Consider the following 26,559-nt stretch of genomic DNA (forward strand, 5'->3'; position numbering starts at 1 on the left):
TTTAGTTTATTTTATGTTTGCTTATTGTATCCTAGCTTCTTGCTTTGCTTTGTTTTGATATGCCCAAATGGGTTGCTTGAGTGAGCTAGCTTGATTACTTTCACCTTTGAAGCTTTGATGTCCTGTCACCAGATGGCTAGAGCTGTTTTCAGGGATATCAGTCTAGGAGTCCATTCACTTTTCTTGTATGAATTCAGCTCAGGTGTCCAGGTAGCTGATCATCAAGTGTGTGGTACAACTCTGTCCTACAGTCTTAGAGGGGCAGGGGTGATTGGTGTAGGTACCGGTGTCTTGTTGGAGCAGGGGGTTATGCTCTGAACAAGGCAGGGGTCTGAGAACCGTCCCCCGAATGTCTGTGAGGAAAGCATGTCCCTGTTCCCTATAGTGTACAGGTGGGTGGATTCTGCAGTTGGATGGTGGTCACCCAATACTTTTCTTTGTAATGACTGAGAGGTATCAGTTACCCTTGGACCCCTGTCACGGGTGGCTGGGTAACCTGAGTGGAGCCACCAGACCATAAGCCCCTGATGTGGGTAGTTGAGGACCCTATTTAATAGGCAAAGTGGTGTCAAATATCAGACACCCACCTGTTCGCTGCACAGCTGAAATGATTGTAGTCTGCGAGCAAGGGCGTATTCTCCTGAAATAGGCCCACACAGGTCCATGCAGAGGGGAAAGTATTCGAAGTCCATGGACTGTTTATGCCTGGACAGGAGCTGCTTCTGTCGTGAGCTCGCCTGCTTAGTGGAGCTGGCAAATTATTTTTTCCCCCAGCTGTGAATTTATTACTACTCCAAGGCCGGGAGGATGGCTCTGGGTGCTCAACACGGCCTGCCTCAGGCCAGGGAAATCAACAACCACCGAAGCCAGCCTGGGGGCTGGGGGGCAGTGAAATGTATGCATATACTTAGCTTTTGCCGAGAGCGCCATTTTTCTCTGGTTCCGGAGGTCTGAGCAGGCTGTGTGGCTGGCTGCTTCTCCCTGAAGAAACTGCGTCTGAACACTACTACCAGCCCACCGCAGCTGTTCCCGGGAATGGTGCCTGAGGTTATCCCAGCAATTCAAGTCCAGTAAGTCCTCTCCGCTTCTTATCCGTTTTTCCCTGCCCCTGCTGGTCAGTCTATTTTCTAACTTTGTCTCTTTGATATGCAGGGCTCCTATCTTGTTATGTATATAATCGTTTCACTTGTTTTTTTGGGGTCTTTGTTGTAAGAGGTATTGCAGGAAGCGTCTTGGCTCTTCTACCATCTTGGCTCCACCTCCTCCACCACAGTGAGACTTTTAAAGGCAGGTGTCATATATACTTCACCTTTCTATCTCCAGCTTGATACATAGATAGAAGGGGTTTGGCATATATTGTTGTGTGCTGTTCCGACTCACAGTGATCCTATATGATAGAGTAGAACTGCCTCATAGAATTTCCTAAGCTGTTACGTTTATGGGAGCAGATTGCCAGGTCTTTTCTTGCGTAGAGCTGCTGGTGGGTCCCAGTAGCTCATGGTGATCCTGTATGATAGAGTAGAACTTTCTCATAGAATTTCCTAGGTTCTAATCTTTATGGGAGCAGATTGCCAGGTCTTTTCTCCCACAGAGCTGCTGGTGGATTCCAATATCTGACCTTTTGGTTTAACAGCCAGGTGCTAAACCATTTTACCACCAGTAAAAAAAAACTAGAAAAGGAACTTAATAAATGTATATTAAATGAATGCATGATAAAATGACATTGCATGTGGGGGAAATTATATCAACAAATATGTACTGGCCAAAAGGCATGAATTCACATTCAGGGCTGAGAAGGAAATTGAGTTAGTTTTTGGTTAACTTCTAGGGCTTGAGTGGGAGCAGTGAGGCTGGTACAGCAGATTGGAGTATGATAATGGAAGGGTTTAAATGCTCGGATAAGGAATTTTAATTTTATCTGATATAAGATTGCAGCTCTAGAGCAGCAGCTCTTTTCTTCTTTTTTGTTTTTATGTTCTATAAACTGGAGTTCTCTGATTAATACCCAGATTTTATGTTGTAATATTGTATTAGGTTATGTTTAATGGGACATTCATTAGTTACACAGGTGTTTTGATTAATAGTGACTGCAAATGTGGTTCTAGAATCTCGTAACTATCAGTGGTGCTATTAAAGACATTGGAGCCAATGAACGATTTTGAGCAGATTGATGACAGTCTGGAAATGGTTTTTAAAGATTAGTCTGGTTGAGGCATACAGAATCAGTTGAGGAAATAGGAATGGAAGGAGGGAAACTGTTTTTTTTTTTTTTGACAGACCAATAATTTTCTTGTTTTACTTTTATTGTACTTTAGATGAAGGTTTATAGGACAAACTAGTTTTTCATCAGACAGTACACACATTGTTCTAAAACATTGGTTAACAACCTCATGACTTGTCAACACTGTCCTTTCTCAACCTTGAGTTCCCTATTACCAGCTTTCCTGTTCCCTCCTGCCTTCCCCAGTCCCTGCCCCGGGGCTGGTATACCCCTTTAGTCTTGTTTTGTTCCGTGGCCCTGTACAGTCTTTGGCTGAAGGGTGAACCTCAGGAATGACTTCATTACTGAGATGAAAGGGTGTTCAGGGGCCATACTTTCAGGGTTTCTCTAGTCTCTGTCAGGCCAGCAAGCCTGGTCTTTCTTTTTGAGTTAGAATTTTGTTCTGCCTTTCTTTGTCCAGGACCCTCTATTATGACCCCTGTCAGAGAATTTGGTGGTGGTAGCCGAGCACCATTTAGTTGTGCTGGACTCAGTCTGGTGCAGGCTGTGGTAGCTGTGGTCCATTAGTCCTTTGGACTAATCTTTCCATTGTTTCTTTAGTTTTCTTCATTCTTCCTTGCTCTTGAAGGGGCAGGACCAGTGGAGTATCTTAGGTGGCTGCTCACAGGATTTTAAGACCCCAGATGCTACTCATCAAAGTAGTATGTAGAACATTATCTTTATAAACTATGTATGACAATGGAGCTAAATGTTCCCTGAGACCATGGTCCCCACAGCCCTCAGCCCAGTAACTTGGTCCCTCAGGGAGTTATGATGTGTCTCTGAAGCTTCCATGACCTTAATGGATAGGGTCTTAACTTTTGTTTGGTGCTATGGACCCTTTGGCTGTCTAGAGAAGATTATGGATCCTTTTAAAATAACAAGTTTAAATGAATGAAGGAAAATAAATGGACTATAAAAGAACCTGTCATTTAAAAAAATATATAATATAAACAAATTTGTGCTGTAGTAATGTATGTGGTTCTTTATTAATACATTTAAATAAGATCTAGTAGTGAGTCTTTACCATAATTTTCAAGTAATGATGTGTGTAGATATTTTGAGGTATCTGTAACAACTGTAATGTGATACGAAAATATAATTTCTGTTAGTTACAAAAATCACGGGTATTGCTAATAGCATTATGGTAGGTTACCCAGGTTTTAATTAAGGAAATATTAAGTTTTAGTTAGAGCTTAGCAAAAATAAAGATAGAATGTTTTTCCTATACAAATTCACAGATTTCCTGAGGTCTGTGGACCCCAGGTTAATAATTCTTGCTTGTATTGTCTCTTGGTTTCAATCTATTCTGTGAGTTTTTTTTCATATTAATGTACTTTTCTAAATAGTAATATTTTTTACTGTTTCATGTCTGCTTTTTATAATAATGCTCTTTGTAAAAAAATTCAAATGGTACTGAAGAGCGTAATTTTCTGGCTATCCTACGTCATGGATATTAAAACTATTAGCAGCTTAATATATGTAGTGCCATTATCTGTTTCTTGGCAATATGTAATTATATAACCATATAAAAACACAAATAGAATTATACTCTATATACTGTCCTTTAACTTGCTCTTTTATTTAACAATGTATCATGGCCATTTTTCTATTAATACACATACCCCATGCTCTAAAAAATTTATATCATTTAAAAAATCTGAGATAGACTTCACGTAACATAAAATTCACCATCGTAACGTGTACACTTCAGTGATTTTTACTATGTTCACTATGTTATGAACCACACCACTATCTTGTTCCAGAATATTTCCATCACTCCATTCCACATACCCCCATTCCATGGCAACCACTTATCTGCTTTCTGTCTCTATAGATTTGACTATCCCGGACATTTCATATAAATGGAATCATATAATATGTGGCCTTTTGTGTCTGGCTTTATAGTGTTCTCAAGGTTTTATCCATGTTGTAACATGTAACAGTGTGTCATTTTATTAATGACTGAATACTATTCTGTTGTATGGATTTGCATTTATTTATCCATCAGTGGATGGACATTTGTGTTTCCACTTTTTTCACCATTATAAATAATGCTGATGTGAACATTGGTGAGGACATATGTTTTCAGTTCTCTTGCGTATATTCCTAGGAGTACAATTCCTGGGTCATATGGTAAATCTGTGTTTAACTTTTTGAGGAACTGCCAAACTTTTCCCCTGTGGCTGCACCAAATTACATTCCCACACCTCATGCTTCTTAATACCTGAATTGTAATCCATTTTATGGATGTACCATAATTTGTTCAATCACATATTGACAATTTCTATTTTTGGCAGTTACCAACACTAACACAGTGAAAAGACATATACACCTTTGCACACCCTGTTAAATGTTTAATTTCTGTAAGTGGAATTGCTGAACAGAAATGATTGCACAATTAAATTTTGATAGCATCTTGTTAGATTGGTGTTCGGAAATGTTGTATATAGTCCTGCCAGTTGTGTTTGTTGTTAGTTGCTGTCATGTCAGCTCCTACTCTCGGTGGCTCCTGTTTTTGGTGACCCTACGTATAACAAGATGAATTGTTACCTGATTCTGTGCCATCTTTAGATTGTTTGTATAATTGAGTCTGTTGTGTCTATTGTGTCAAACCATCGTATGGATGGTTTCCCTTGTTTTCACAGGCCCTCTACTTTACCAAACATAATGTCCTTTTCTAGCAATTGATCTTTTCAAACCATGTGTCCAAAGTAAGTGAGCCAAAGTCTTGCCATCTTCATTCCTAAGGAGAATTCTGGTTACATTTCTTCTAAGACCAATTGGGTTATTCTTCAGGCATTCTGTGGTATATTCAGTTTTTTTCACCAGCATCATAATTCAAAGGCATCAATTCTTCTTCTGTCTTACTTTTTCATTGTCCAGCTTTCTCATGCATGTGAGGTAATTGAAAAGACCATGGCTTAGGGTGGGGAGCACTGTAGTCATCAAAGCAACATCTTTGCTTTTTAAAACGTTTTCCCAAGCTCTTATTTACACTGTTGGTGCAGTGGTTAAGAGCTCGGCAGCTAACTATAAAAGGCCAGTTTGAATCTACCAGCTATTCCTTGAAAACCCTGTGGGGCAGTTCTCCTCTGTCCTATAGGGTCACTATGAGTTGGAATTGATTGGACAGCAATTTTTTTTTAATTTACATTATTATTCTTTACCATTCTGATAATAAAAATACATATATATGTTGAAATGTACAATTATTTGATTAATGGTGGAGTTACCTTTTTTTTTTTTTTTTTGCCACTGAATCTATTATTTTGTGATTTGCCTGAATATGACTTTTGCCCCCAATTTTTCTGTTGGGGTATTTATTTTTTTCTTATTGATTTGTCAGAGCTGTTTATATTTTAGAAATATTACCTCGTTGTCCATTATAAATATTGCAGGAACTTTTTGTTTCAGTTTTCTATTTATCTTTTGACTTTGTGACAGCACTTTGCCTTAAAATCATTTAGAATTTTTTGTTTTTGTTTTTTAGTCAGTTATTTTTCTTTGTGATTTTTGCCTTGCTTAAAAAAGTTTCCTACACCCCAACATTATAAGAATGTTATTCTGTGTTTTCTTCTAGGAATGTCTGAGATGAAACTCGTAATGCTGTAATATTAGGAACTTGGATTTTCTATTTGGACTACTTGTGTTCAAATTCTAGTGCAGCCACTTAGTAACTGTGAGGTATTGGGTATATCACAACTTCTCTGTACCTCCACTTCCTCATCCGTAAAATGTCAGTTAATAAATTATAGCTTATAATTTTAGTGAAATTAAAGGAAATAATGCATACAAATTTTTTAGCACAGTATCCGGATGCATACTGGGCATTCATTGCATATTTTCTTATCTTTTCCACTCATAAACTCGATCTTCCTTCAGCCAGTTAAAATCCGGTCCAGGAGATAAGGAAGGAAAAGTTTCAAGAAACAGACTGTGGTCCTTAGTTTTAAAAACGAGAGAAGCCATGCAGGTTGTGTACTCGCTGAAAAGTGGCCTGAGAATTGATTTAGCAAATAGAAAGTACTAGTAATCTAGAGGAATCCCTGGTGGCGTAGTGGTTAAGAGTTTGGCTGTTAACCAAAAGGTCGGCAGTGAAATCCACCAGGCGTTCCTTGGAGACCCTGTGGGGCAGTTCTACTCCGTCCTTTTATGTTTAATGAGAACGTTTTTAAGTAGAGTGATGAGAGAGGCATCCATATCTTAATAGGGTGAGGACTAAATCCTTAAAACATACATGAAGGATGATATATGCATATGTAACGTGTATCCATCATTATTTATAGTATCTGTGAGAAATAATTGTAACTTCATCCCTTTTTCTTTCATTGTTAGAATGTTAAATGAAAGGATAGGGATAGCAATACTAACATATATGTATGTATATACAAGGTACATTTATATCGGCATCCCTGAGTGGCGCGAATGATTAACACGCTAGGCTGCTAACTGAAGGGTTTGAGGTTTTAGTTCACCCAGAGGCACCCCAGAAGAAAGACTTGTCGGTCTGCTTCAGAAAAATCGGCCACTGAAAACTCTGTGGAGCATAATTCTACTCTGCCATGCATGGTGTTGCCATGAGTCACAACTGGAGAAAAATAAATTTACTGGGTGTATAAATTATACACACAGTTAGATAACCTTTATTATTATTAGTTACAAATTATAGTATTTGTAACACCACTTCACAATTATCAACCTGATAAAGAACTACTGATTTTGAACTTTGTTCTTTTTAGTAGCCGAGTAGCTCTTTTATAGAACTTATACACATTCTTGATTAAATTACAGTGTTGTATGTCTTTTGTGAAAAGCAACTTTAAATACATATCTGAAACAGATGGGGAATAGATAAATGTTTATAATATAGTAATAATTGTTCACATTTTTTTCATTTTCTTTCCTACATGTTAAAGTTTTTGGATGGGGATGAAAACAGTTCTTTCACATAATGGACTTTTGATAAATGTTTATAAATGTTACATTTTTTCTTTTTGTAAAACCAAAATAAGTTTCTTTTTTAATTTGTTAAGAAAAATAAATGTTTATTTAGGTCTTCTTCATGTGGAGAAATAATAGATAAGGATTTTGGGCAACTGGACCTCAGAAAATAACATCGAATCCTATTTTTTGACTCTGGCCTAACAGTTGATTGTTTCTACTGTATTGTATGTATACTATCCTTATTTTGTCAGCTTCAAAATAAGGAGAAGGAAATTTGTACTGGTTAGTTTGAGAGAAAGGTAATGAGTTTGAGTAACAAAACAGGAAATTTGCACCTCTGTGACCTTTGATGAGTTTGGAAGTTGGCATTTTGACTTCAGGGTTGAAATTCAGAAAAGTATTATATTTAGTTTGCTTTGTTGCTTTTGCAGATTATCTGTCTGCCAGGAAAACATAGGAATCCAAGTTAAAGGTTCTGCTACTTTTGTGGGAAGTGATGAACAGTGCTTTTCCTTCTGCTGACAAAATCTGGGTATCTGTATTTTACAGTGGTTGGATTTATTTTGCTTTCACATAGAGCCAAAGTATCCTTTTCCTGAAAGCAAGCTTCACTCAAAGCCTTTGTTCAGTTCCCTTATTTTTTTTTCCTCATAAACAACTATTTTAGGAACTATTTTAAAAGCTGACACCCCTTCCCTTCAAACTTTTTCCGCTCTATACAAAGCATACGTTTTTGGCAGTCCTTTGTATGAATAGAGTGGGGTACTCTCATTAGGCATTTATTCTTGCCAAAGTTAAGGGTAGCTCTTTGTTTAATGCTGTTTTAGATCAACGTGAGTCAGCACTGGCCCTACCTTTCTTTTAAATTCTTTAATAATTAAGATATTGGCACCTTGGAACCCTTTCCTGAATGGAGCTTTTCTTTGTACTTTATTAAGCTTTATCCCAGACAGATTTTTATTACTAAGATTTTTCTGTTTTACAGCACTCTTTTTAATAAAGACTTGTAGATTTAGAGGTGGCTTTTCCCAATTCCAAAATTTACTGTTCTCAAAATAGTAAAACTAGTTTAAATATCTCTTTATGTTTATATTGCCGTGTACATCTAATCCAGGAGCACTGTTGTATAATTTGGTTCCTGTCAGAAGTATGGGACAGCTATTATGGTTACTCTCAGACTTTCATATTGGTCAGAATTTTGTGTTCAAGATTTAATTAAAACATTTTTCCCAAAGGAATAGAAGAAAAACCAAGATAATTAAACAAGTCATTAATTATGAAATGATTCGATAGTTAAATCATTAGTTTTCAATACTATTGAGTTTTCTGATAATTGAAACCAAACAACTTCTTGAATTAGCGTTTAAACTTTCTTGATGCAGCACAACATTCTTACTTTATACAGAGATGGTTTTTTACTTACCTAAGCTAACTCAAGTATTGTATTTGTGAAATACTACTCAATCTGATTTTACACAGCATTACAGATACAGAATCTGAATTTGGAAGGCAGGAAAAGGAAAAAAATGAAAAATTTTGTGTGAAGTGTTAGAATGTTACTTCAGTTTTTTTTCACATTTAATCCTGTTGGATTGAGCCTAATTTTTCGAGTGTATTTATTTGTTACTTTGAGTGATACAAACTCTTACTCTTGATAAGCTTACTTCTTAACAATGTGGTTTATCTAGATGATCTGTGATCCTTTTACAGCTGCACTTCCAACTTCCCCCCGTTTGAGTCTGAACATATTTACTCTTGCCTTTTATTTATAGCAGCAAAGATGTTTTCATTTCTGGTGGTTTGAAAAAACAGACTGTGCTGTGGATTCTTACTTACCATCTTTCAGATTGCAGAGCCAGTTGTCTTAGAAGAATACTTATCTTTAGATTTGCCTGCTATTGATTTGCAATTTTAGAAAAATTCCTTCAATAAATGTTCTGATCTTCTTAATTGTAGACATCCTTTTGAATGGAGTACTCTGGTCTTTTTTTGTTTGTTTTTTTTTGTTGTTTTTTTATTCTCCCATTTGATTTTGATAGGTTAACTACAGTGGAAGAGAGAGAAATTCAAAGGGGAATTTGCAGTAATCAGATCAAGTGACCTTGATGATCATTATGTTATGGAGAATACTGGAGAATAGACAAATGACTTTGCATGTTTATCCTTGAACACATGCCAGGTGTATTGAATAGATTCATCTGGACTACATAATAGCGTCTTGAGTATATAATAGTGTGGAAACTTTGTTCCCTTGCTGTGGCTTCTTTTTCTGCTTACCTGGATATCTTAAGACTGCCGCACTGAAGAGGGATATGGAGCCGTGCTGCGGTTAGGCCAACAGAGAATTTGGAGGACAAGAATACAAAAAAAAAATCCCAAACCTTATTTTTAAATTTATTTTACCAGTTTCTGTATTAATGACTAGAGTAGGAAATGAAAGAGAGAATCTCTTGATGTAAGAATTCATTAAGGACATGGGATATAGTTTCTCTTATGTTATCTCTGGAAACACTGGTGGCAGAGTGGTTAAGTGCTACAGCTGCTAACCAAAGGGTCGGCAGTATGTATCCACCTGGCGCTCCTTGGAAGCTCTATGGGGCGGTTCTACTCTGTCCAATAGGGTCGCTATGAGTCGGAATCGACTTGACAGAACTGGGTTTGGTTTTTTTTTTTTTTTATGTATCTCTGGAGCCCTAGTGGTGTAGTGGTTAAGTGTTCTGCTGCAAACCAAGAGGTCAGCAGTTCGAATCCACCTACTGCTCCTTGGAAAACCTATGGAGGAGTTCTACTCTGTCCTATAGGGTCCTGTGAGTCAGAATTGACTCAACAGCAATGGGTTTGATTTTTTTGTTTTTATGTTATATGTAAACTGCATTTTAATGGGTGTTATGTTTGTGTTCATGTGCCAGAAAAATGAACTTTGTCACTATGTGGTGTATTTCAAGGTGTTAGGGGTATGATGGTAATAAAAAGAATAGAACTTGGATATTCCTGCATTTCTTTCCATATTATTATCTTATCCTGCTGGTTACTTCTCTCCTTGGGGACCCTAAAGAGGCTGTCCATATGAAGAAAAATGAGAATTGATCATCATCTTACAAATGTGTAAGGCTTGTGTTGGGCCGTTTTAAAATCAGGGCTTGTTAAGGCCTCCTACCTTTCAACTCCCCTGCTTCTAGATCAATTTTTAGAAAATCAGTTTGCTTAAGAATCAATTTGTTAAAATTACCAAAACTGCTTTCTTTTACTCAGCAGAATTGTTTTGAAATTTACCTGTGTTATTACGTTTATCAGTGGTTCATTCCTTTTATGGCTGAGTAGTATTTTATTGTATGGATTTACCAAAATTTATTAGCCTGTTGATACACATTAGAGCTGTTTCCAGTTTTTTTTTTTAATTGTGCTTTAAATGAAAGTTTACTATTAAGTTAGTTTCTCATACAAAAATTTATGTACACGTTGTTATGTGACCCTAGTTGCTCTCCTTATAAAGTGACAGCACACTCATCCTTTCCACCCTGGATTTGCCGTATCCGTTCAACCAACTCCCGTCCTTTTCTGCCTTCTCATCTTGCCTCCTGACAGGAGCTGCCCATTTAGTCTCATGTATCTACTTGAGCTAAGAAGCACACTCTTCACAAGTATCATTTTATGTCTTATAGTTCAGTCTAATTTTTTTTTTTTTTAATTTTTACTGTGCTTGAAGTGGAAGTTTACGAGTCAATCTCTCACACAAAAACTTATATAAACCTTGCTACGTACTCCCAGTTGCTCTCCTCCTAATGAGACAGCCCGCTTCCTCCCTCTGCTCTGTCTTTTCATGTCTATTTCGCCAGCTTCTAACCCCCTCCACCCTCTCATCTCCCCTCCAGCCAGGAGATGCCAACATAGTCTCAAGTGTCCACGTGATCCAAGAAGCTCATTCCTCACCAGCATCCTTCTTCAACCCATCATCCAATCCAATCCCTGTCTGAAGAGTTGGCTTTGGGAATGGTTCCTATCCTGGGCCAACAGAAGGTCTGGGGGCCGTGACCTCCCGTGTCCTTCTAGCCTCAATCAGACCATTAAGTCTGGTCTTTTTACAAGAATTTGGGGTCTGCATCCCACTGCGGTCCTGCTCCCTCAGGGGTTCTCTGTTGTGTTCCCTGTCAGGGCAGTCATCAGTTGTAGCTGGGCACCATCTAGCTTTTCGGTCTCAGGCTGATGTAGTCTCTGGTTTATGTGCCGTTTTCTGTCTCTGGGGCTCGTAATTACCTTGTGTCCTTGGTCTTCTTCATTCTCCTTTGATCCAGGTGGGTTGAGACCAATTCATGCATCTTAATGGCCACTGGCCACTTGCTAGTGTTTAAGACCCCAGGCACCTCTCTCCAAGGTGGGATGCAGAATGTTTTCTTAATAGATTTGATCATGGAAATTGACTTAGATGTCCCCTGAAACCATGGTCCCCAAACCCGCACCCCTGCTATGCTAGCCTTCGAAGCATTCAGTTTATTCAGGAAACATCTTTGCTTTTGGTTTAGTCCAGTTATGCTGACCTCGCCTGTATTGTGTGTTGTCTTTCCTGTCACCTAAAATAGTTCTTATTTACTATGTAATTAGTGGATACCCCCCCCCTTTCGTAACCATCAAAGAATATTTTCTTCTGTTTAAACTATTTCTTGAGTTCTTATGATAGTGGTCTTATACAATATTTGTCCTTTTGCAACTAATTTCACTCAGCATAATGCCTTCCATACTCCTCCGTGTTACGAAATGTTTCACAGATTCATTACTGTTCTTTATCGATGCATAGTATTCCGTTGTGTGAATATACCATAATTTCTTTATCCATTCATCTGTTGATGGGCACTTTGGTTACTTCCATCTTTTTGCTATTGTAAACAGTGCTGCAGTGAACATAGGTGTGCATATACCTGTTGGTGTAAAGGCTCTTATTTCTCTAGGATATATTCCAAGGAGACAGATTGCTGGATTGTATGGTAGTTCTATTTCTAGCGTTTTAAGGAAGTGCCAAATCGATTTCCAAAGTGGTTGTACCATTTGACATTCCCACCAGCTGTGTATAAGTGTTCCACTCTCTCCACAGCCTCTCCAACATTTGTTTTGTGTTTTTTGGATTAATGCCAGCCTTTTTTTTTTTTTTTGCTGGAGTGAAATGAAATCTCATTGTAGTTTTGATTTGTATTTCTCTAATGGCTAATGATCGTGAGCATTTCCTCATGTATCTGCTAGCTACCTGAATGTCTTCTTTAGTGAAGTGCCTGTTCATATCTTTTGCCCATTTTTTAATTAGGTTATTTAGTCCAGTTTTTTTTAATCTTTGTCAAAAGAGTTGGCTTCAGTAATGGTTTTAGTTTTGGGCCAACAGAGAGTCCAGGGGCCATGTCTTCTGGGGTCACTCCAGTCTCAGTCAGACCATTACGTCTGGTCTTTTTATTGAAATTTGAGTTCTGCACCACACTTTTCTCCTGCTCCATCAGGGACTCTGTTGTGTTTCCTGTCAGGGCAGTCACTTGTGGTAGCAGGGCACCATCTAGTTGTTCTGGTCTCAGGCTGATGGAGTCTCTGGTTTATGTGGCCCTTTCTGTCTCTTGGGCTCATGTTTTCCTTGTGTCTTTGGTGTTCTTCATTCTCCTTTGCTCCAAGTGGGTTGGGACCAATTGATGCATCTTAGATGGCTGTTTGCTGGCTTCTGAGATGCCAGATGCCACTCACCAAGGTGGGATGCAGAACATTTTAATATACTTTGTTATGCCAGTTGTCCTAGATGTACCCTGAACCCATGGTCCTCAGACCCCCGCCCCTGCTACTCTGTCCCTTGAAGTGTTTTGTTGTATTTAGGAAACTTCTTAGCTTTTTATTTAGTCCAGTTGTACTGACTTCCCCTGTATTGTGTGTTGTCCTTCCCTGTACCTAAGATAATTCTTGTCTACTATTGGTTAGTGAATACTCCTTTCCCTCCCTCCCCACCCTCATAACCATCAAAGAATGTTTTCTTCTGCGTTTAAACCTTTTCTTGAGTTCTTATAATAGTGGTCTAATGTAATATTTGTCCTTTTGTGACTGACCAGTTTCACTCAGCATAATGCCTTCCAGATTCATCCATGTTAGCAGATACTTCATGAATTCATTGTTGTTCTTTATCATTATGTAGTATTCCATTGTGTGAATATACAACAATTTCTTTATGCATTCATCCACTGATGGGCACCTAGGCTTTTTCCATCATATTTTTGCTATTGTGAGCAGTGCTGCAGTGAACATGGGTGTTCATGTATCTATTGGTGTGACTGCTTTTATTTCTCTAGGATATATTCCAAGGATTGGGATTGCTAGATCATATGGTACTTCTATTTCTAGCTTTTAAGGAAGTGCCAAATGGATTTCCAAAGTGGTTGTAACATTTTACATTCCCACCAGCAGTGTATAAGTGTTACAGTCTCTCCACAACCTCTTCCATATTTATTATTTTGTGTTTCTTGGATTAATGCTAGCCTTATTGGGGTGAGATGGTATCTCATTGTAGTTTTGATTTGCATTTCTCTAATGGCTAATGATTGTGACCATTTTCTCATGTATCTGTTAGCTGCCTGAATGACTTCTTTGGTGAAGTGCCTATTCATATCCTTTGCCAATTTTTTAATTGGGTTATTTATCTTTTTGTGGTTGAAGTTTTGCAGCACCTTGTAGATTTTAGAGATTAGACGCTGATCGGATTTGTCATAGCCAAAAATTTTTTCACAGTGTGTAGGTTGTCTTTTTTTACTCTTTTGGCTAAGTCTTTTGATGAGCATAAGTGTTTGATTTTTAGGAGCTCCCAGTTATCTAGTTTCTCTTCTGGTGTTTGTGCATTGTTAGTAGTGTTTTGTATTCTGTTTACGCCATGTATTAGGGCTCCTAGTGTTGTCCCTATTTTTTCTTCCATGATCTTTATCATTTTATATTTTATATTTAGATCTTTGATCCATTTTAAATTAGTTTTTGTGCATGGTGTGAGGTATAGGCCTTGTTTCTTTTCTTTTTTGCAGATGAATAGCCAGTTATGCCAGCACCATTTGTTAAAGACTCTGTCTTTTCCCCAGTTAATGGACTTTGGCTTTTGTCAAATATCAGCTGCTCATAGGTGGATGAATTTATATCTGGATTCTCAATTCTGTTCCATTGGTCTGTGTATATCTTGTTGTACCAGTACCAGGCTGTTTTGACTACTGTAGCAGTATGTTGTTGTTGTTAGGCACCGTCGAGTTGATTCTGAATCATAGCGGCCCTACGCACAACAGAACGAAACACTGCCCGGTCCTGCGCCATCCTTACAATCATTGTTATTCTAGAGCTCATCGTTGCAGCCACTGTGTCAATATACCTTGTTGAGGGTCTTCCTCTTTTCCGCTGACCCTGTACTCTGCCAAGCATGATGTCCTTCTCCAGGGACCGATCCCTCCTGACAACATGTCAGTATAATATGTTCTAAAATCAGGTAGTGTGATGCCTCCCACTTTGTTCTTCTTCTTCAGTAATGCTTTACTTATCCCAGGCCTCTTCCCTTTCCACATGAAGTTGGTGAGTTGTTTCTCCATCTTATTAAAAAATGCCATTGGAATTTGGATCAGGATTGCACTGTATCTGTACATCGCTTTGGATGGAATAGACATTTCCACAATGTTGAGTCTTCCCATCTATGAGGAAGGTATGTTTTTCCACTTATGTACATCTCTTTTGGTTTCTTGCAGTAGTGTCTTGTAGTTTTCTTTGTATAGGTCTTGTACATCTCTGGTTAGATTTATTCCTAAGAATTTTATCTTCTTGGGGGCTATCGTAAATGGTATTCATTTGGTGATTTCCTCTTTGAGGTTCTGTTTGTTAGTGTAGAGGAAGCCAACTGATTTTTGTATGTTTATCTTGTATCCTGATACTTTGCTGAAATCTTCTGTTAGTTCCAATAGTTTTCTTGTGGATTTTTTGGGGGTTTTCTGTGTAAAAAATCATATCATCTGCAAACAGAGATACTTTTACTTCTTCCTTACCAATTTAGATGCCTTTTATTTCTTTTTGTAGCCAAATTGCTCTGGCTAGGACCTCCAGCACAATGTTGAACAAGAGTGGTGATAAAGGGCATCCTTGTCTGGTTGCTGTTCTCAGGGGGAATGCTTTTAGACTCTCTCCATTTAGGATGATGTTAGCTGTTGGCTTTGCATAAATACCCTTTATTATGTTGAAGAATTTCCCTTCTATTCCTATTTTGCTGAGAGTCTTTATCATTACTGGATGTTGGACTTTGTCAAATGCCTTTTCTGCATCAGTTGATAAGATCATGTGGTTCTTGTTTTTTGTTTTATTTATGTGCTGGATTACATTAATTGTTTTTCTGGTGTTGAGCCATCCCTGCATACCTGGTATGAATGTTTCCAGTTTTTGACTATTATAAATAAAGTTACTAAGAACGTTCAGAATCAAGTCTGTGTGGACATGTATTTTCATTTCTTTTGAGTAAATATCTAGGAGTAGAATGCCTAGGCCATATAAACTGCCATACTGTTTTCCAAAGTGGTTATACCTGTACCGTATTTGAGTTTTAGTTTCACATTCTTGCCTGGTCAGTTTTTTTAACTTAGGTGTGTAGTGGTATCTTCCTGTGGTTTAATTTTCATTTCCCTAGTAACTAATGACATTGAGCATCTTTTCATGTGCTTGTTTGCCATCTGTAGATCTTTGGTGAAGTGTCTGTTAAAATCTTTTGCTCATTAAATTTTATTTCTTATTATCGAGCTCAGAGAATTCTTTATTTATGCTGAATATACATTCTTTATCATGTATATGGTAAACCCTGATGGCGTAGTGGTTAAGAGCTATGGCTGCTAACCAAAAGGTCGGCAGTTTGAATCCACCAGGTGCGCCTTGGAAACCCTATCAGGTGGTTCTACTCTGTCCTTTAGGGTCACTTTGAGTCAGAATTGAATCAACCCCAACGTGTTTGTTTTTTATCATATAACCAAAAAACCAACAAAACTTTTATCATATATATGATTTAAAAATATTTGTTTTCTTTTTGGTTTGTTTTCTTAATGTCTTCAAAGAGCAAAAGTTACTGATTTTGATGAAGTCTAGTATCAATTTGCTTGTTTTATGGATTGTGCTTTTTTTTTTTTTTTTGGTATTTAAGAAATCTTTGCCAAACCCATGATCACTAAGATTTTCTCTTGCATTTTTTTCTAGGTGTTGTGTACTTTTATCTTGTACCTTTAGGCCTGTGATCCATTTTGAGTTAATTTTTGTATTTGACACGAGGTAAAGATTGTGGTTTATCCTTGCATATGGCTAATTGTTAAGGAGCCTGTCATATAGCGGTTAAGTGCTTGGGTACTGACTGAAAGGTTGGTGTTTCAAACCCACCCTGCTACTCCTACGAGAAAGACCTGGCGATCTGCTCCAGTAAAACCTAGAAAACCCCATAAGGCCGTTCTTCTCTGTCACATGGGGTTCCTATGACGGAAATTGACTGGACAGTACCTGACAACAAGATCTAATTGTCACAGCACCATTTGTTAAAGATTATCCTCTCCCCTTGAATTGCCTTGATACCTTTGTTGACAATTAATTGACTACTTCTAGACTCTCTGTTTTATTCTGTTGATCTGTTTGTCTTTATGCCAATACCCCACTACCACCATTACTGTAGCTTTATAATAAGTCTTGAAATTAGTTAAGTCCTCCAATTTTATTTTTCCTTCTCAAAGTTGTTTTGGCTATTGTAGATCTTTTGTATTTCAATGTAACTTTTAGAATAAGCTTGTCAGTTTTTACAAAAATGCCTGATAGAATTTGATTAGAATTCTGTGCAACCTGTAGATCATTTTGGGGGGAGAATTAACATCTTAACAATATTGAGTCTTCTGATCTGTGAACACAATACATGTCTCCATTTATTTAGCTCTTTAATTTCTCTCAGCAATATGTTGATGTGTTATAGTTTTCAGTGTGCATTTCTTGCACATCTTCGTATTATACCTCAGTGTTTCATAATTTTTGATGCTATTGTAAATAGTATTGTTTTCTAAAATTTCAGTTTTTGATTGCTTGTAACTTGTATGTAGACGTACAATTGATTTTTTGGGAGGGGATATGTTTATCTTGTATCTGGTAATCTTGCAAAGCTTATTAATTCTAGTAACTTTTTGTGGATTCTGTAGGATTTTCTATCTGTATACAATCATGTTGTCTGTGGAAAAAGGTGAGATTAATTCTTCCTTCTGATCTCAATGCCTTTTATGCTTTTTCTTGCCTGATTGTATGAGGTAGAACTTTTAGTACAAAGTTGAATAGAAGAAGTAAGATCAGATATCTGTGAATTGTTCCTGATCTTAAGAGGAAGGCGTTCAGATTTTCACTCTTCGGTTTGATGTTAGCTATAGGTTTTTCATAACATATATCAGGTTAAGTACTTTCTTTTTTTTTTTTTTGCTGACAACTTTTTTTTTTTTTTTTTTTAATAGGAATGGCTGTTTACTCTTACACTTTCTCAGCATCTGTTGAGATGGATACACACACACATATATCTAGTCTAATAATATGTGGATTATAGTGATTCATTTTTGAATGTTAAACCAACCTTGCATTCCTGGAGCAATCACCACTTGATGTGAAGTATTGTTTTTTTATTTTGGATTCAATTTGTTAAAACTAAAAAAAATTTTTTTCTTCAAATTTATTCATGAGGGTCGGTAGTTTTCTACTGTCTTTGTCTGATTTTGGTATCAGTAATGCTCACCTCAACTTTCTGGAAGAGTTTGTGTAAGATTGTTACTGCTTCTTCCTAAAAAGACTAACCAAGGTTTAAGAACTACTGGATCACATACAATCTGTTTCCCTTAAATTTTAAACATTATAACTCTGTTCTTCTCCTATAATAGGACGTGCACATTCTGAGAAATAAAGGTAACAATCCCTGTTATTATTAAATGAACCTCTTTGGAGGTGGCATGGAAGAAGTATATAAGTTTTGCTAAGCATAGCACAGAGTGAGTAGATGTTTTATTTTAAAATTTCAGCAAAGCCAAATTGATGCTAAAGGACTGAGGATCTATAGGATAGGGGAAGGCAAGATTTCATATACTTAGAGTGGTGTACTGGAGCTGGCTTGTGCTGGCTTGCAAGGGCCAATTATTTTCAGAAATTTTGCAAGCCAGTTATTAAACATAACTTAAAAAATTAAAATTACATAGACTTATAATTAAATCATATTAGAAATAAAGGTAGTAAATACTCAAAACTCATCATCTCATAATTATTTTACTACGCTTTAACATTATTTATGTTCTTGAGGTTATTTACGTATGACATATTATGTAATGGTATGCTACGGAGTGAGCATCTCTTCCTGACTCTCATTTAGTGGCATCTAGTTGGTAGCTTGAAATCTACCATTCAAATGGGGATATTTGCCCTCCAGAAACAGGTAAATGCTACAAATAGAGCTTGATTTGTTGTTTTGTTGATTGCTAGACTTAAAGTGATGGACTACAAAACCAAACCCATTGCTGTCAAGTCACTTCTAACTCATAGCAACCCTATAGGACAGAGCAGAACTGCTCATAGGGTTTTCAGGGAGTGACTGGTGAATTCAGACTGCCAACCCTTTGATTAGCAGCTGAACACTTAACCACTGCACCACTAAGGCTCCAATAGTGATGGAGGAAATGTTAATAATCCAAATTATGCTTAAATGTGTTCTCAGTCTGCTGGGAATAGCTCAAAAATTGAGGAAATATTTTCCTCATACTAGAAAAACCATTATCAGCAAATAAATTGCATATGTCATTAAAAAACAAGTGAAGTTCTGACATACGTCTTTGTTGATTAACTTTTGTCTTACACGTTAATGTAAGTAATTGTCTTACACTTGAAGTAAATTGTCAACCAATTCATGTTGGAATTACATTTATTTGTCAATTGAAACCATAGGTTGGCTCTAGAAACAAGAGGTCAGCAAAAATCAACTAAAACACTCTGTTAGAATCAACTGACTGTATGAAATTTACAATAAAGAGTATTGCATATTTTAAAAATTTGTGGTACACATACTTTATACTAGTAAGATATATAATACACACACACACAGACATTTCCTCTCCAGAGAGCTTATCTGTCTTCTGATACTGAGCAGTGTCTGTAGTTAGTTATATTGCTTGTGTCTTTGTCCATTCCCTGTCCAACACCTAGCAATGGATGAATGCTGCTTAGTATTTATTGTAAGACCCAGAACGCCTGTGAAATTTCTTTGTTCTTCTGCTCTGTCCTCAGACTTTTCCATGTCCGGCATATAAGGCTGTATGGTGTAGTGGACTAGGGACCATAGGGCCACGCTGCCTGTGTTAAATTCCAGCTTTGCCAACCACTAGCCTTGAAACCAAAGGCAAGTTACAGAATTTCCCTGTGCCTCTCTAAAATAGAGATAGTAAAAATACCTATTGCAGAGGGTTGTTGTGGTTACTAACTGAATTAATACATGTAAAACACTTTGGCTAATGTTTGTCACATTGAATGATAGTTATGCCCTGTTATTTGTATCCACTTAGAAATTGCCAGGATGCTCAGTCTTTGGTAGAATTAGCCATCTACTTCTCTTAGCACCTAGAGACGATTTTAACTGGCTAGGATGTCTTCTTTAGTCAAGGAATTTATGAGTAAATGGAACTCACAACTTTGGCTTTTCTCTTTTTCTCTGGCGCAAATGGTTTACTATAGTGCTTGATTTCCTAAAATCTGGTTTAACGTATATTGTACTGTGGACTCATGCTTAGGTCATTTTTTGCAGGGACTCTCAACTTTGGCATTATCGACGTTTTGGGCCAGATAATTCCTTGCTGTGGGGGACTGTCCTGAGCGTTGTAGAATATTTAGCAACATCCCTCACCTCTACTCACTAAATGCCAGTGGCACGCCTGCGAAAAATTGTGACAGCCAAAAATGTCTTCAGACATTGTCAAATGTCCTCTGAGGGGGAAATCGCACCTGGTTGAGAGTGATTGTTTTAGAGGAGACTTCAATGTGTGGTGTGCTATCAGACTGTAATTTGTTATTTTAGTTGTTTCTTACAGATAGCCATAGCAGTTTGATTCATCAGTATTTATTTTTTAGATTGCCATTAGTTTTCCTCTATAGGTCTTTCATATTTTCACATCAGTAGAGCTACTTTATTTAGTTGTTGTATTTTTTACTGAGATTGGTCAGTAGAGGCATTTCTCCCCCCTTCTCCTTCCCGTGACTGCTCAGACTGATGGCTTAAAAAAAAAAATAAAAAACTTTCTTGCCTCTGTAGGTGCCATGGATTTCGGCAAAACTAGGGAAGTTTTCAATGGATAATAATACGCAGGTCTAAACATTTTGTATGTTATTGCTTTTGGTTTCAAAAAGAAGAGAAAGGAATCACATAGCTTAGTGATGATGTCACTTTTCATGTACAGAGGTGGTTGGGTTAAGATTTCTACTCCAGGAAAGGAAATGATTGCTTGAAGGTAGGTAGCTGATTGTCCTTACACATTCATGAATGACCTTTAAGCTCTTCAAAAAATAGTAACCCAGGGTATTATTTTAGAATATTATTGGAATTTAAAATTATTGAACAACTAATGAATAGAGTGTAAAGTATTCTTGGTAGCAAGTTTTTTAAAACATGCTTTTGATATAATCTTTATACTTTAGTTGTATATATGTATGTATATGTATAGTCTCTGCTTGGGAAGAACATGGTCTTGAGTCTATCAATTAAAAGCATCCAGTGTTTCCTATAGGCATCTTTTACCTTATCTGAATACTTTTCATTATACCAAATGATTTTTAAAAATATATTGTGTATGTGTATATGAATGATTTATAGAAAAAAATTTCTAACTTTCATTACTTAAATAATACCCAAGCAAAATCAGATTGGAAATATTGGTGGCATGGTGGTTAAGTGCTATGGCTGCTAACCAAGAGGTCGGCAGTTCGAATCTGTCAGGTGCTCCTTGGAAACTCTATCAGGCAATTCTACTCTGTCCTATAGGGTCACTGTGAGTCGGAATCGACTCAACGGCAGTGGTTTTTTTAAAAAATCAGATTAATTTCTTTAATCCATATTTTTACGAGAAAAAAACTTTAGAAAAATATGGGTACAACACACAAATAAACTTCAGAGTAATTATATACCATAGTGTACTTCTATGGTTTTAGGCTTATTGCAATTAAAATCATTTCGTAAAAATGCTTAAATATTCTGGCTTTGATTAAAAAACTATGGCTGTTTAAATGAATAGCAATATTTTTCCATATTCTCATTAATTTTGTGAATCTGTAATAATTTTAAACAAATAAACTTGTTTGGCAAAGTTTTACTTCTCATTTTATTGGTCTTTGTTGTTTTACAGTACAATATAGTTATTTATCTTGATGTTTTGAAGATGTCTTTAGGTAATATGTAGCTCTCTCAATGTTGGTAGAATGCTAGGCTATTTATCAGAATCTTGACAAAGATTATTTGTAAAAACTTGAGAATTTTACAGATATCTTCAAGTACATGTCAAATGCCTTTTTATTTTTTTAATTAAGAAAGTACTGTGTTCATGCAAGAACAATATATTGTCAGTATAGAAAGAGTTAATATACATAAGCAAGAAGAATGAAAATTATAATTGCATTCTTTAGACCTTTTTTCATATACATTGGTATACATTTTGTATACACACATTGTTTTTATGCTTTTTATAAAGATGGGGTCATACGGTATGCTTTTCCTTAAAACAAAGATAGGATTATGCTATATGTAATCAGGTTTTGTTTTTAGTTAGCAATGTATGTTAGTGTTTTCCCACATATTTAAGTGTTCTACAATGTCATTTTTCCTCACACATCTGTCAGTTTGCCTTACTGTGTTAAAAAGCAAGGATGTCACTTTAAGGACTAAGATGTGCCTGACCCAAGCCATGGTGTTTTCAGTTACCTCATATGCACGGGAAAGCTGGGCAGTGAATAAAGAAGACCGAAGAAGAACTGATGCCTTTGAATTATGATGTCAGGAAAGAATATTGAATATATAATGGACTGCTAGAAGAAGGAACAAATCTGTCTTGGAAGAAGTGCAGCTAGAATGCTCCTTAAAAGCAAGGATGGCAAGACTTCGTCTCACATACTTTGGACATGTTATTAGGAGGAACCAGTTGCTGGAGAAGGACATCATGCTTGGTAAAGCAGAGGGTCAGCAAAAAAGAGGAAGACCCTCAAAGAGATGGATTGACACAGTGGCTGCAACAGTGGGCCCAAGCATAACAAAAATCATGAGGATGGTGCAGGACTGGGCATTGTTTCATTCTGTTGTATGCAGGGTCACTATGAGTCGGAACCAACTTGAAGGCACCTAACAATAAAGTCATTTTTAAAAATTGTATAAGTACATTTCTATAGTTGGAAAATGACCTGTTCTAATTTTTAGAGTTGCTTTTTGCTAAATATAGATTACCGACTTTCAGATTAGACTACAAAAGATAAACATTCAATCTATGCTGAACATAATTTAAAATTTGGGGGGAAACTATTTATTGTACAAATATGTTGCCGTTAGGTGCCGTCGAGTCAGTTCCAACTTATAGTGACCCTGTGTACCACACAACAAAACACTGCCCAGTCCTGCGCCGTCCTTACAGTTGTTATGCTTGAGCCCATTGTTGCAGCCACTGTGTCAGTCTGTCTCATTGAGGGTCTCCCTCTTTTCCCCTAACACTGTGCTTTACCAAGCATGATGTCCTTCTCCAGGGACTGATCCCTCCTGACAACACGTCCAAAGTATGTAAGACACAATCTCACCATCCTTGTTCTAAGGAGCACACTGGTTGTACTTCGTCCAAGACAGATTTGTTCATTCTTTTGGTGGCCCATGATACATTCAATATTCTCCAATAGCACAATTCAAAGGCATCATTTCTTCTTTGGTCTTCCTTATTCATTGTCCAGCTTTCACATGCATACATCTGTACAAGTATAGATTTGCACAAATGTTGGGAATTAGGGAAATGATAGAATTCTGGGTTAACCAGTTTCTATGGTATTTACATTTTATAGAGCTTTGAAAAACTTATTATTCTTTAAATCCCATGCGTTTATTTAAATAAATAGAATTTTAAGGTCGTTATTAAAAGAAATAGGCTGCTATCGAGGTGAAAGAGTTACTAGTTTCATTGTAGGCTAGTTCTTGTCTTTATAGCAAGGATAATAAAATAATAATAAAAGTTGTTTAAACTTAATTTTCTTAAGATTGTATAAAATGTATAGCCTTTTAGTTGCTTTAGTACACATTTTGTCAACCATTTTACAATAGCTGGTACATTTTCTTATTTTATAGTTGAGCGTCCTCTTTCATTTATTCACTTTGAAATTGTCTCCTGAGAACATGAAAAACTTTATTAAGTCCCTCTAAGAGGTTATGGAAAGAAAGGTAAATACATGTTTTTAATGTTCTTTTATGAAAATTTCTTAGTACAGTGATAACTGTAGTTGATTTCTCAGTATATTTATTAAACTTTAATTTCCCCTCCTCAAAGAGAATCATGAGGAAACTGAATTTTACCAGTAGATTTTTTTTCCCTCTCAGGTAATTCATTTGTCTGCTTTATTTTTATGGAGCTGGATTACTAAATAGTTCTTTTTCTTGCTTATTTGATGTACCTATTTATATGTAAATTAAAATATAATCTATTTCATTAAATATTAATTCTGAAATTTTTAAATAGGAATTTGCTGGGATAACCTCATAAATAAAATGTTCCCAGAACTATAGCTAGGTATCACTGAATGGGAATTTTAAATTAGCTCCACAGGGCATAACCTAGGGATTTTGCTGCATTCCTTCTGGGTTATGAAATTATAATTTTATATGATCTGAATCTAGATTTCTACCTACATATTTAATTTTCAAAATTGGAAATAAGGGAAGGATTTATTTTAGAATTTAGTATGGGACAGCCCCCATTCCTAAGTCTGTCTTTAAGCCAAATTTGTATGTAAGTCAGAACAGTTAAACGTACTGTTTGTACCTAACGTCAGTTAGTCAAATGTTCGTCTTAGTATATAGTATACGGTGTACCTTTCTATGCATAAAAAAAAAATTAAAGAAACACTTTCAGATACACTAAAATACTTTTAACATAATAATACGATAATAATTATGTTTCAATATGTGTTGCAAAGTAGTGCCCATTTGCTATTACAAACTATTGTATATACCTTGAATTTTTAATATAATAGCCTTTACAGGGGTTGGCTAATAACTATAGACTGTACGTAAATTGGATGTTCGTAACCGGGAACTGCCTGTAGACAGGCAAATTAACATTACCATTTAAATATGGAGACTCTGAGGTAACGATGCCTGTTCTGAAAGCACACCCTATGTTTAAAAATTTGTATGTTAGCATTTGGAAATGATGTCTTTTGTCTATAAATATACCTACTACTCACTTATTGACTATCTTGTTACCTGACATTTTGCATTTATGACAATAGTAAAAAATCTACCATCTGACTATTTTGTGCGTTAACAGTACCCATCTGGCAGTATCGAGCAAAAAGGTGCAAGGCAAAAGTAACGCTGGCTGTGATGGTTAAGGTTATGTGTCAACTTGCCTGGACCGTGAGTCTCAGTGGTTTGTTGGTTGTGTGATGATGTAATTTGGCAGTTATGTAATGATGGAGTCATCCTCCATTTCGTGATCTGAGGTGGTTATCCTCCATTTTCACATAATGCCAATTTCCACCTAACTACCTGGGCTTTGGAATCTAACCATGTCAATAAGTGAGAAGTGGGTGTAATCAGAAGTTATTTGCTTTGATCTATTTCCATTTGATCTAAAAATACTTAATTATCCCCTTAATGGATTCTTTATCCCTTTTTCATAAGCAGGCCTTGTGGTGGCCAATAGTCAATTCTTAAACTGCTGTTGTTGTTGTTAAGTGCCGTTGAGTCAGTTCCAACTCATGGTAACCCTTTGTACAACCAAACAAAACACTGCTGGGTCCTGCTCCATCCTCACAGTCGTTGTTATGCTTGAGTCCATTGTTGCAGCCACTGTGTCAGTCCATCTTATTGAGGGTCTTCCTCTTTTTCGCTGACGCTCTGCTTTACCGAGGATAATGTCCTTCTCCAGGGACTTATACCTCCTAATAACATGTCCAAAGTATGTGAGACGTAGTCTCGCCATTCTTGCTTCTAAGGAGCATTCTGGGTGTGTTTCTTCCAAGACAGATTTATTTGTTCTTTTGGCAGTCCATGGTATATTTAATATTCTTTGCAACATCATAATTCAAAGGTGCCAATTCCTCTTTGATCATCCTTATGCATTGTCCAGCTTTTGTATGCATATGAGGTAACTGAAAACACCGTGGCTTGGGTCAGGCGCACCTTAGTCCTCAAGGTGACATCTTTGCTTTTTAACACTTTCAAGAGGTCTTTTGCAGCAGATTTGCCCAGTGCAGTGTGTCATTTGATTTTTTGACTGCTGCTTCCATGAGAAGCTACATAAACAAACTTTTTGTTTTTTTGCTCTAGTGAAAATATCTGCCTTATATCTGAACAGTTTGCTAATGTGGAAATTGAGTTTACTGAACGAGTTATATGTGAGTGTTCTTGTGTACTCAGCCAGGTCAGTTTGTGGGACATTATCTCTCCCCACAAAAGCAATGAAAGGCTGTGTTATCTCTTTGGATTTAATGGGTCATATTATTCTATGTGGAAACCCTGGTGACATAGTGGTTAAGTGCTATGGCTGCTAACCAAGAGGTCAGCAGTTCGAGTCTGCCAGGCACTCCTTGGAAACTCTATGGGGCAGTTCTACTCTGTCGTATAGGGTTAGTATGAGTCGGAATCGACTTGACAGCAGTGGGTTTGTTTGTTTTTTTTTTGGTTTATTATTCTATGTTAACCCTATTTACTAGCCTAAAACCCATCCCATTCAGTAAACATACCAATCTCAGCTGCTTAAAATTGAGGCATTGGTTTTTTGTCGTGAAATAAATATTGGTTACATCTGGGAGCGGAGTTGCTGGAAGGCTTAGATCAATAGTTGATTAAATCTTCTTAAAAAGAGGTGGCTTATTTTATTGTCATTGATGATATTGCATATTATTTAACCAACTCCTTATTGTTGGAGGATAAATTATGTTTTCATTCTTAGTCTCAAGACAAATTCTTGGAAGTGGCATTTAGAGTCAATGAGTTTGAATTTTTTTCCCCCCAATTTTCCTATCGTTATGTCCCCACAAGCAATTAGAGTATTGCTTTCCCTGTAACCTCAGCAATGTTATTATTCTTTAAAACGTTTTTATTGATT

General features: G+C 36.7%; 1 protein-coding gene across 3 annotated transcripts in view; it reads left to right on the forward strand.

The window, feature by feature from the left end:
* Positions 1–26,559, forward strand: part of CNOT6L (CCR4-NOT transcription complex subunit 6 like) — a 132,240-nt gene that overhangs the window by 17,902 nt on the left and 87,779 nt on the right. Inside the window, exon 1 of one of the 3 annotated variants that reach the window (XM_023553335.2) lies at positions 17,718–23,669. The exons of the other annotated variants lie outside the window; for them this stretch is intronic. The gene's annotated coding sequence lies outside the window, so the exon portion shown is untranslated. Of the gene's footprint in view, positions 1–17,717; positions 23,670–26,559 lie in introns of those variants that run through there. 3 annotated transcript variants of the gene reach the window in all.

This window comes from Loxodonta africana, chromosome 5 (genome assembly GCF_030014295.1).
Source record: "Loxodonta africana isolate mLoxAfr1 chromosome 5, mLoxAfr1.hap2, whole genome shotgun sequence".
Classification (NCBI taxonomy): domain Eukaryota; kingdom Metazoa; phylum Chordata; class Mammalia; order Proboscidea; family Elephantidae; genus Loxodonta; species Loxodonta africana.